This window comes from Lagenorhynchus albirostris, chromosome 11, assembly GCF_949774975.1.
Source record: "Lagenorhynchus albirostris chromosome 11, mLagAlb1.1, whole genome shotgun sequence".
NCBI classification, from domain to species: Eukaryota; Metazoa; Chordata; class Mammalia; order Artiodactyla; family Delphinidae; genus Lagenorhynchus; species Lagenorhynchus albirostris.
In genome coordinates, this window is record NC_083105.1 from 50,334,018 (window position 1) to 50,346,075 (window position 12,058).

Below are 12,058 nucleotides of genomic sequence, written 5' to 3' on the forward strand. Positions count from 1 at the left end.
CTATTGAGACTATCTTCCCATCTGTCCACTATGCATCTATAATTCATTTTGCAAGAATGAAATAATGTCTTTTTCTTTAGTAACTTCCTGAATTCCTCCATGGTACAAGGTGCCTGGGTAACCAAGCCAAAAAGAAAAGGAGGACATATAAATGTGTTTAATTCCCTCTTTTCCTCAGGCTCTAGATTTATAACTGCTTTGGTAAAACAGCTTTGAAAATTTGAGCCCCAGTGGAAATTTGTAGAATGGAAATTGAGGTCTCTATGCTTTTAATATCCATAAACTAAGTTCATCCATAAATGCTTCAAGAAAATGAAGCAAATGATTAATGCATGAAGACCAAAGGAGACCTAGAAGCGACATCTGTGACCAAGGTGTGGTCCCTTCCAGAGAGTGATGAGGCTACGTAAAGGTGCCTCACTACACTCTGTCGGATAGCATTTACATCAGTGGCTAAGGCAAAAACCAAGAGTTCTCAAGTGGGTGTATGAAATGGGAGCTGTTCAATTCAACTTTGACAATATACATTTAACATCGAAGATGAAGTTTTATTAATAACCAATAAATCACATATATCTAATGTAACACCAAAAATAGTGGTACTACAATATGGAATAAATGTTAAGAACAAGAAGCCAGGGCTTCCCTGGTGGCTCAGTGGTTGAGAGTCCGCCTGCTGATGCAGGGGACACGGGTTCGTGCCCCGGTCCAGGAGGATCCCACATGCCACGGAGCGGCTAGGCCCGTGAGCCATGGCTGCTGAGCCAATGCGTCCGGAGCCTGTGCGCCGCAACGGGAGAGGCCACAGCAATGAGAGGCCTGCGTACTGCAAAAAAAAAAAAGAACAAGAAGCCATATGTATGAGAGCCTGTATCTCCCCCAACCCCCAGTGCTGGGAGAAAAGTAGGACTGATGGATCTGACGTTCCTCTGTAGAGTAAGTAGAAAGATGAAATGGGACTTTGGAGACTCCAGACCTATTCTAGTTGCTACTACAGTCATTTACGCCTTTAACTGGGTCGCTTCCCCTTTCGGTTTGTTCATTACGAGGCAAAGATGGTATGCCACTGTTCTGTCACCAGCTGTGCTTGCTGAGATTAAGGGAGAGCTCATCAGAACTTACTATTCTAAAAGTATTTGGGACTCTACGTGGCTTCTGCAACCCGCATGTAACTTTAACCCTGCTCTCATTTATCCTGTCTATTCCATTCCATTCATTTATTCCATCAGAATTGGCCGTGAACGGGGTACCTCTTGGAGTTGCGCAGTGTAGAGCCTGCTTGCTGGCTGCACGCAGAGACCCTGCTTCCACCCCATTCTTTCTTCCTCCTGCCTCCATTCAGTAAAGACACTCTGAGTGCCATGGCCCAATACTAAGTTTTGAGTCCTTAGAAATGCTTACTACTGGTGCATCTACAGAAGACCCCTATTCCTCGGAAGCTTCTCTTACCACACAGTTTGCCACACTGTAATTTTACTCTCAAATTTTACTTAAGAGGATGGTCTTTTTTAATGCAATAGATTTATTCTTTTTTATTTGAAAAGCAGTTTTATTTATTTTATTTTCCATTATGGTTTATCACAGGATATTGAATATAGTTGCCTGTGCTATACAGTAGGACCTACTTGTTTATCCATTCTATAGATAATAGTTTGCATCTGCTAATCCCAAACTCCCAATCCTTCCCTTCCCCATTCCCCTCCCCCTTGGCAACCACAAGTCTGTTCTCTATGTCTGTGAGTCTCTTTCTGTTTCATAGATAAGTTCATTTGTGTCATATTTTAGATTCCACATATAAGCGATATCATATGGTATGTGTCTTTCTCTTTCTGACTTACTGCACTTAGTATGATCATCTCTAGGTCTGTCCATGTACATAGCTGCAAATGGCATTATTTCATTCTTTTTTATGGCTGAGTAATATTCCATTGTATGTGTGTGTGTGTGTGTATATATATATATATATATATATACACCATATCTTCTTTATCCATTCATCAGTCCATGGACATTTAGGTTGTTTCCACACCTTGGTTATTGTAAATAGTGCTGCTATGAACCTAGGGGTGCATGTATCTTTGTGAATTATAGCTTTGTCCAGATATATGCTCAGGAGTGGGATTGCAGGATCAAATGGCAACTTGCAATAGATTTATTCTTAAAGATTAATATACATAAAAATGTAATTTAACTATAAAGGAGAGTATCCCTTTAAAAACTAATCCTGTGATAGATTCCTTTTTCAAAGTCAGTATTTATATGTTCAGTTTGTTTCAAGTGTGGCCATGTATACACAACTGCAAAATATTTTATTCACATAAAGAATCATATAAAATTATGCTTTATGATGATGTTACATATGTACTAAAACTGATTTTAATACCAATCATGGAAACTATCCCAAAACCCCACAAAACTGCTTGAATTTTAGCCAGCTGTAAACTAAAGCTTTTCATGGAAGCTAAAAGTTTTGTGCCATACCCGGATGGAGAAATGATACGTAAGCTCATCAAACATGCCTGTCAGTCCTTCTAGAGCTCCAGCTCCATTTACACAACTAATCCTCACCATCCTGAGTTTGTGTCTCCTCGTGGAAAATACTCATATGTTGCCAGTTGAGAAAGCAGAATTTGCTAAAGAAAAAAAAAAAAACAGAGTCCATTTTCATTGTTACAGAATAGTAAATTCCTGAGGTCTAGCACAGTTCCTGGCACATACAAGATGCTTGTTTAATCCCTGTCTTTGTTGAAGGAGTGAATGAGGAGTCTGTAAACAACGTTCTTCTAACCAGTGTGCCCTCCAGGAAATGAGCCTCTGAGGGCGATGAGGAATATAGATGCTTGTGCAAAGTCTATTGCATGAACTGAAGAAGCATGAACTTGGAAAATGAGGAAGAGCAAGGACTCAGAGCCCAGGCTGCCCCACTTCCCAACTCTCTTGAGCTCTCTGTACTGAGTTTCCTTGTCTATAAAATGGCGTGCTCATTACCTTCTTTGTAGCATTGTTGAGAAAATTAGATGAGTTAGTGTATGTAAGGTGCCCAGAACACCTTGTGAACCGTAATGAATATTAATTATTATAATGATCGATATTTATTTTCCACATAGAGCCTCATGAAATATTTTAAGCAAGGCTCTACCCCACAAAATTTAGTGCCAATCGTAATTATCCTACCTAAGTAGGAAATCAAAGGACCCTCTTCTCACTCATACACACACAGGTACTGTTAGGGAAACTGAGGCACTACAGGGGTTTATGAATGTTTCTATCTTTTTTTCTTGTACATCTTTATTGGAGTATAATTGCTTTACAATGGTGTGTTAGTTTCTGCTTTATAACAAAGTGAATCAGTTATACATATACATATGTTCCCATATCTCTTCCCTCTTGCGTCTCCCTCCCTCCCACCCTCCCTATCCCACCCCTCTAAGTGGTCACAAAGCACCGAGCTGATCTCCCTGTGCTATGTGGCTGCTTCCCACTAGCTATCTACCTTACGTTTGGTAGTGTATATATGTCCATGCCACTCTCTCACTTTGTCACAGCTTACCCTTCTCCCTCCCCATATCCTCAAGTCCATTCTCTAGTAGGTCTGTGTCTTTATTCCCATCTTACCCCTAGGTTCTTCATGACATTTTTTTTTCTTAGATTCCATATGTATGTGTTAGCATACGGTATTTGTCTTTCTCTTTCTGACTTACTTCACTCTGTATGACAGACTCTAGGTCCATCCACCTCACTACAAATAACTCAATTTTGTTTCTTTTTATGGCTGAGTAGTATTCCATTGTATATATGTGCCACATCTTCTTTATCTATTCATCCGATGATGGACACTTAGGTTGTTTCCATCTCCGGGCTATTGTAAATAGAGCTGCAATGAACATTATGGTACATGACTCTTTTAGAATTATGGTTTTCTCAGGGTATATGCCCAGTAGTGGGATTGCTGGGTCATATGGTAGTTCTATTTGTAGTTTTTTAAGGAACCTCCATACTGTTCTCCATAGTGGCTGTACCAATTCACATTCCCACCAGCAGTGCAAGAGGGTTCCCTTTTCTCCACACCCCCTCCAGCATTTATTGTTTGTAGATTTTTTGATGATGGCCATTCTGACCGGTGTGAGATGATATCTCATTGCAGTTTTGATTTGCATTTCTCTAATGATCTCACTGTCTTTATACAAAGTCCTCTTTCTGTATCTTCATCTTGTGAAAGCTCTGAGTAGTGAGAAATAGGCTCCATCTCGGGAAGTGTACCATCAGAGCCTTCACACTTGGCTTAAGGCTCACTCTTCATACCTAATTGACTGAGAAATGAGTCCCTCTGATTTTGGATGTGGTGAGCAGTTTTAGACTAATTTTCATAAGTTCCTGATGAGACATTCATAGCACATTAGCATCAGGCATTACTTTTATAGATTTTATTGCTATGATATAGAGTAATTTATTATAGCAAATAAAGTAGAACAGCCTAGCAGAAGGATGCAGTTTGGGACAAGAAGCAGCATCCTGAAGCTCTGACACCTCAGCCAATCAGAAACCAGAGCCCATACCCTCCAATGCAGCTCACCTGCCTTTCAAGTCAGAGAACTGTGCTTGTCTCTGCAATGTGTAGTTGTCAGTAAAGATCTTTTGGTATCGAAGTTTTCTTTGGAGGTTTTATTCCAAGGGAGTTTTATCTACTTTGTACCGTGCATGGCACTAAGCAGTTTATATGTGTTTTCTCATTTAATCCTGAAAGTGGCCCTATAACATCTGTGCCCATTTTACACAGCTGGATAAGCTGCCCAAAGACCCAGAGCTAATAAAAGGCCATGCAGGGATTCAAACCCTTTCTGTCTGACTTAACACTGGCTGTGTTCGTGTTAACACTCATCCCTGTCACCATCTGATTGATGAATCTTCCCAGATCCTATATTAGAAAAGCAAGAGACAGCATTTTGTGAGTGCAGTTAATTTATTGGCTTTCCTTTTTAGTTGTGACTGAATTGTCTTCAGGAACAAAGGCCTGCTTTATTTTTTGTAAAATCATAAAGCATTCTTTATAACAAGAACAACAAATCTGTCATTTTCGCCTTAAGTCTTAAATGTATTTAGAAGAGAAATGTGTTCATGGTTTTTTGCCAACTTTGCAATAAAAACTCTGCTCACTGGTCCATTTCAAATCAAATAACCAGTTTTACTTGCCAGGTAGTATATATATATATGTGTGTGTGTGTGTGTGTGTGTGTGTGTGTGTGTATATATATATATATACACACACGCACATATTTATATGGTTACAATGAAAGTAAAACTGAATGATTGCGTGAGTGTGTGTGTGTGTGTGTGTGTGTGTGTGTGTGCTTCTCCAGTGTAGTTTGGACAGTTTATCAGGCCCTTTGAGCAAAGTACCTTGACTAGCAGAGTAAGTTCCGTGAACGGCTAGACATTATAGAATGTTCTTGGAATGATTCACATTTAATTAGCTTCACACTGCAGAAGATTTCACCCGTCTTCAGATACAGAAAAAGTGTTTTAAACAAAAGATAGGGACTGTCATTTTCTACCTCTTCCAACAACTGTTTGAGAAGAAAAGAATCCAAATTCACTGTGAGAACCAGTTTCTGACAGTGACAGACGACCAGTGATTTTAAAGCTTCGTGAGTCAAAAGATGCTAGCTTGAAAACACGCCTTTAGCCCTGCTCCTACCCCAAACCCCCATTTTAAAATGACAGTATAAGATTTTTCAGGAGGCAGAAACTCATAAGGAGAAGAGGAAAAGAAAAATAGATAACAACAACCAAATTTGGAAGTGGCAAAGAAGATGGAGAAAGGTTAATTTAAAGAAGCAGAGTGGAAAGCTGACAGCCTGATGTGCATCCTAAACTCCCAGCAAGTCAGAGAGGTGGAATCAGGAACTTCTGGAAGCAAGAGTGATGGGAGAGGGCTTCCCTGGTGGCACAGTGGTTGAGAGTCCGCCCGCCGATGCAGAGGACACGGGTTCGTGCCCTGGTCCAGGAAGATCCCACATGCCGCGGAGCGGCTGGGCCCGTGAGCCATGGCCGCTGAGCCTGCGCGTCCGGAGCCTGTGCTCCGCAACGGGAGAGGCCACAACAGTGAGAGGCCGGCGTACCACAAAAAAAAAAAAAAAGTGATGGGAGAGTACGAACACAGGGGGATTGGTTGAAAGTCTGTTAAGAATGAATGAGTCCCTCAGATGCCTTCCCCAACTCAGAACCGCCAAGCACCCCTCCCCTTCCTGGCAGAGCCTCGTTTTATCCTCTGGAAAACGTGAAAGGGAGGGTCTCTGGATTGGGAGGGCACAGCTGAGTGTACCAGTCCAGCTCTGAAAGCAGAGATTCAGTGAGACACTGAATGAGGAGGCTGCTGGTCTTTTCACAGAAGCTCAAAGAAGCCAGGTATCCAGGCTTAATCCCCTCCGAGCTGGAGGAAGAATCAGTGCCATCTGGCACTGAACTATACAGAAGCAGTCTGGCCTGAACTATACAGTGACGACCGTAATCCAGGAGCCCCACTCAGGGGCACCAAGCTTTCAAACAGCTACTACTTTGGAGAGCCATCTTTGATGTGAACAGACAGCTAAGAAAAACACAGGCACTTGGAGGAAAGAATCTAAGATGCAAGACTATCACCAAAAACAAAGAAAAAAACAGAAACAGCACATGCAGGAAGAAGAAAACTTTAAAAAGAAAAAAAAAAAGATCATTAACATCATTTGTATCCCTGGGTGGGAGGCCCTGAATACTATTACACAGTAGCCTCCAGTGGGGAACAAAGAGCTCTTGAAAAGGAAGAATATGGCAGAAATGAAGGAGTTCAACAGAAATACTGGAAAAAACGTTGAGGAAGATTTCTAGAAATTAGGACAAAACAACAAATAAATAAATGAAGAATCTAGACTACATAGGAAAATTATACGAGTCCAAATAACACAATATCCAAATAATAGACATTACAAAAACAAAGAGGAGAGAAAAGCATCAAGGATATATTTTCATAAATTTCCTAGAATTGATGGATATAAGTTTCCAGATGTATGGGTCCATGAGCTGTGGATGAAAACAGACCCACACCAAGGCACGTCATCATGAGATTTGAAAACTGGGAGAAAAAGACAATCCTACAGGCTTCCAGTGGGGGTGGGCAGTTTTCACACAGTGTATCAGATAATAAATAATAACCAAGTAATCAGAATGGCGTCAGGCTTCTCAACAAATAGCAGTTCTGGAGTCTAGAAACCAATGGAAGAGTGCCTTCAAAATTCTGAGGGAAAAGAAATTTCCAGCCTAGAATTCTCCATCTAGCAAAGGTGGAAGTAAAAAAAAGACAACTATGCAAGAATTCAGAATACTCTCCTCGCATGCACTCTTCCTTGGGAAGCTGTCAGAGAACGTGTACCAACCACCAAAAGAGAGTAAAGCCAGGAAGAGGGAGAATTGGATTCAGGATGCAAGGGCTCCAGGGATGCAAGAGAGAGTGTTAAAAGGTAAACTGAGGCATAGTAAACATTTTAAGAGTTTATTTGAGCAAAAAAATGGATTCACATCTGGCAGCACCAAACCAGAAGTAGTTAGGAATGCGCCCCCAACAGGAGTCTGGGGAGAGACAGATATAGGAAGAGCAGAGGAAAAGAAAGGAAATTATTTAACTCGCTGTAACTTAAAGCCTAGTTGTCTGTTTGTGACTGGTTGTCCTTAGTATTTTGATTTCATAACCTTGTAAAAGCTTAGATTTTGGTTGGCTTCCTTGGGCTACCACAGCATTAGAGCCACCTCAGTCTGATGGCCTCCTTCTTTAATTAAGTTAACAGGAATGAAAAGAAACTCTGGGTTCCCAGGGTCTGTGGGAAGGAAATTCCCAAGGTCTGTGTAGTAACCCTAGAAAGCAAACGTTCCAGATGGGTTGGAAACCTCTAATAGAATTCTTGATATGATATAACATGTTGAGAGATTACAGGTCTGAGGAGTTGAATTCATGGTAAACACAAGAAAATTAAGCCAACAAAGACATCAAGACAACAGAAAATATATCCTGTAGAAAAGGCAGGTAATCATGCCATGCAACATGGCTTGTCTTCTAATACTGTTTGCCGTCATACTAAAGTAAATGCTAAATATTGATTTTACAAAAAATGACAAAACTGTTTTGGAAGAATGGGGGAACAAGAACTGTGTCTGAATATGGTGGTGATGTAGAGGTGGAAGAGAACTGACTTCTCATCTTTCGTAACAGAAAGAGGCAGCATGCGAGATTTTTTCTTTTTTCAGTTGCGGCATGCAAACTCTTAGTTGCGGCATGTGGGATCTACTTCCCTGACCAGGGATCGAACCCGGGCCCCCTGCACTGGGGGTGTGGAGTCTTAGCCACTGGACCACCAGGGAAGTCCCCCCATCTCCCCTTTTTATCCAGCTTTTCTCCAGGATTTCATGGCCAGTGCCCAGAGCAGACGTGCCTAGCTCATAGTTGATGTTCAATGAGTATGTGTTCGATGGATGGCTCTGTGAACTTCAATTCAGTGGATTTCACAGAATTGTTCAATGGAGAACTCCAAGCAAATTCAAAGCACTGAGCGAGTGCTAATGTATTCTCGCTCAAAGGGTCACAAAGCCCTCGGAGGTGAGGCAAGTCTGGAAGTGAGATCCTTCCAATGAGGACAGTGGCAAATTAGAGACGGAAGGCTCCATCTGAAGGAGAGAGTGGGAAAGTGAGTCCAATGTTGCTGGATAATCATCATAATAAACACTTATGTACTGTATTGTATGCGCACTGCTCCAGTCACTTTACATAGAAGAATTCAATCCTTACAACAAAAACTGTATGAGATCAGCACTGTTGTTTTTTATCACCGTTTCACAAACCAAGAAACTAAGGTGTCTGAACACTATGTGCTCAGGCATACACGGCTTATATGTGGAAGAGGCAGGATTTGGAACCCAAGCATTCTGGCTGCCTCTTCATCACTATACCATATTGCCTCTCTAATTTTTTAAAAGAAGCTGTACATCTGTATGAAATCTACTACTTTTTAAATGTTGGCAACTAATTTTTTAAAGCACTACAAGTCAAGCAAAGCATGCTTGGTTTGTACCTTCCTCAGAGAAGAATCAAAACATGGTGCTAACCTAAGTGTCCATCGACAAATGAATGGATAAAGATGTGGCACATATATACAGTGGAATATTACTCAGCCATAAAAAGAAACGAAATTGAGTTATTTGTAGTGAGGTGGATGGACCTAGAGCCTGTCATACAGAGTGAAGTAAGTCAGAAAGAGAAAAATAAATACCGTATGCCAACACATATATATGGAATCTAAAAAAAAAAAAAGGTTCTCAAGAGCCTAGGGGCAGGACGAGAATAAAGACGTGAACGTAGAGAATGGACTTGAGGACACAGGGAGGGGGAAGGGTAAACTGGGACAAAGTGAGAGAGTGGCATGGACATATACACACTACCAAATGTAAAACAGATAGCTAGTGGGAAGCAGGCGCATAGCACAGGGAGATCAGCTCGGTGCTTTGTGACCACCTAGAGGGGTGGGATAGGGAGGGTAGGAGGGAAACGCAAGAGGGAGGAGATATGGGGATATATGTATATGTATAGCTGATTCACTTTGTTATAAAGCAGAAACTAACACACTATTGTAAAGCAATTATACTCCAATAAATATGTTAATAAATAAATAAATAATATAGGCTAAAAAAACCATGGTGTTAGGTCTATTCACAATAGCTAAGACATGGAAACAATCTAAATGTCCATCGACAAATGAATGAATAAAGAAGATGTGGTACATATATACAATGAAATACTACTTGGCCATAAAAAAGAATGAAATAATGCCATTTGCAGCAACATGGATGGACCTGGAGATTATCATACTAAATGAAGTAAGTCAGAAAGAGAAAGACAAATAACATATAATATCACTTATGTGTGGAATCTAAAATATGACACAAATGCACTTATTTATGAAACAGAAACGACTCAGATATAGAGAACAGACTTGTGGTTGTCAAGGGGAAGGGGAGTGGGGGAGGGATGGATTGGGAAGTTGGGGTTAGCAGATGTAAACTATTGTATATAGAATGGATAAACAACCCCAAGTTCCTACTGTATAGCACAGAGAACTATATTCAATATCCTATGATAATCCATAATGGAAAAGAATATAAAGAAAGAATGTATATATATATGTATAACTGAGTCACTTTGCTGTACAGCAGAAATTAACATAACATTGTAACTCAACTATATTTCAATTAAAATTTTTTTAAAAGAAAAATAAAATAAAACATGGTGCCAGGGTGTGCAAACCATGACTGAGCCCTCAAAGCCCCAAAGGCATGACCACATTTAATGTGCCTGGTAAGCATGGTAGTGATAGTGTCAGGAGCTCAACTTCTGGGCTCAACTTCATCCCTCCAGTGGGCATCCACCCTGATGAACCTTTCAAACCTCAAGTATGGACTTGATTAAAGGAGAAAGAGAAGAATGTAGTAAACATGAAATGGGCACCATACATGTCTGTAGACCTTTAGAAGTTTCACACCCCTCTGCAAAGCTGTGTGGGTTTGTCCAGAGGTCACAGTGTTATTTTCCTCTGTTAGAAGGGTGACAGAGATGGGTTTGATGTATTTCGTTGCCTATACTGTTTTGTTTTAGTCCATTTCAATGGAAAATGAATTTTTTAAAAAACCAAGGGAAACATTGAGTGCTCTGTGATGGTTACTAAAGCTTGGGAAAATATCGTGTAAAGTTATTGGCAGATGCTAGGAAAGTTGTATTTGCTGATTATAACAAAGTTTTTGTTTTTGTGCCCTGTGCCCAGAACGATTTGCTGTTCTGAAATGTAATATGAGTAAAACCGCTGGATGTTTATATTTCTGTAGTGGAATTATATCAAATCACTGAGTGGAGGTTTAAATTATGAATTAATTGTAGTGAACAGAATGTTTTGCATTCTTTGCTAGAAGCTAAGAATAGTGATTGGATGAAGTCCCATTAACATTTACTGTGGACTAACTCGGTGGGTAAGGTATTGGTATATGTGTTTGCTTTTTCTTTCAATGATGTGTTGCGATATTAAACCATCTGTTCTTGTGCATAAACATTTTCCTGGGATTCAAATGGGATTATGGGATATGATATGGTTCTGTGATTATTATGGGGTGATCAGACTGTTTATAATAAAATCTTACATTAGGCGCCTTTTAATGATCCTTAAAAAGAAATCACTCCAGGCTTCAGGTTGGTAAAACGTCTCCTATTGGAGGCAAATTGTTGTTTATAAATGTTGGTATGTTCATTTTAATTATTGAACTCCTAAATTAAATGTAAACTTTCTAGGTCAAGATGATATTTTTGTACTTAAATATGGACTATAGTTCATTTTGAGGATTAAGTCTAAGTAGACTCATTCCTAATGGCTTTTCATTATTATTATTCCATTACCACCAAAGGGAAATATTCCTAAGAAAATTTATAAAGCCCAAAACTGACCACTGTGCAGGATAATAGATTTATCTATAAACTCAATAAAAGTTACATGTACTTGTTTAAATATGAATATATATGTAAGTATAAATAAATAGCATCAGTCAGATTTCTGAATATTTCAGAGCATTCTAGGTATGAATTTGTGAGCAAAATTTTAATATTTGCAGTCTATCTAGCAAAAGATATCCTTCTGGGGAAAAAAAAAAACTTACATTAGTGATTCTCATCCACTTTCCCACCCAGTACACTTGAGTAATATGGCAGGATCCCATGAAGAGTGGTGTCTCCTCACTGGTAAGGAGTGAAAGAATGGGTAGGAGAAGGGATCACATGTAAGTACCACTAAGGGGAGCCCCTGATTGCTTTTAATACACTTTTCTGTTGGACTATTCACTCTTCACCTCCGTCTCTTGAGAATCACAGATTGAAATAGATTTAATCCAGATGGGCAGCTTTTCAATTGCTTTCTTCAATTGCAGATTTAAAATAACTTTGCTTTAGTTTTCAAGTTTATGAGTACTTTAACACAAACATTTTTATATCAAGAAGGGG

At 39.8% G+C, this 12,058-nt stretch overlaps 1 protein-coding gene across 1 annotated transcript in view; it reads left to right on the forward strand.

Annotated features, from left to right (window-relative positions):
• The window catches only part of GRIP1 (glutamate receptor interacting protein 1), a 703,482-nt gene that overhangs the window by 620,455 nt on the left and 70,969 nt on the right, over positions 1–12,058 (forward strand). The gene's annotated exons all lie outside the window — the stretch shown is intronic.